Below are 775 nucleotides of genomic sequence, written 5' to 3'. Positions count from 1 at the left end.
TCAGCAGAGGGAAGGAGAGGAAATAATAAAGGCAATTCCCTGGGAGATGCTGAGCAGAAAAGACCTTTTGACCTGACTAATGGCTGACATACGAGACTCATGTACTGGATCAATTGCTTGGACAAAGGCAAAGGGTGCCTGACTGCCAGGAAGACTGCAAAACCGCCGTGCCTGTGGAGCTGCAGGGGGCTTGGTGTTGAGAGGAGGGCACTTGGTTGCTTGGGTGGAAGCAGAGGCCAGGAACTGAATTTCCTGTGGACATGTTTTAGACTTGATAGGATTTGATTCAGACCCGGGGAGGGGCAGTTGTGATGTTTTCATACAGCCTGAATGGGACTCTCATATTTGATAGCTAGGTAATGTGGCACTGGATGTGTTCAATATACAGGGCGAAGTCCTCTCTGTCTCTGCCATTCTGCCAGCGGCTTCAGGGCAGCGAGGATTTAATTCAAGGCAGAATATAAAATGATTTGCCTGTAAAAAGCAGTGAAGCCATTAAATATCATTTTAAAGGTGACTCGTGTCATTAAAAGTGTATCTGTCAAACACCAGAAAATGAAACCACGGGGCTTGATTTTGCTTTTGCCAAAGTCAGTGTGATTCCTGCTTCTGATCTGAAGGCAGGAGGACTACCTCCCTCCCAAACCCTTGAGTCACACGCTCATAAAACTGGTTGTGAAAAGCCTCTTGCCTGCAACCCAAGCCTGGAAAAAAGACGGGGGGGGGGGGGGGGGGGGGGGGGGGGGCGCGGGGGGGGGGGTGACTCACGCCGCCC

Source organism: Haliaeetus leucocephalus, unplaced genomic scaffold (genome assembly GCF_000737465.1).
Source record: "Haliaeetus leucocephalus isolate CR32 unplaced genomic scaffold, Haliaeetus_leucocephalus-4.0 Scaffold450, whole genome shotgun sequence".
Classification (NCBI taxonomy): domain Eukaryota; kingdom Metazoa; phylum Chordata; class Aves; order Accipitriformes; family Accipitridae; genus Haliaeetus; species Haliaeetus leucocephalus.
The sequence above is the reverse complement of the archived record's forward strand: the minus strand, read 5'-3'. Positions refer to the sequence as shown.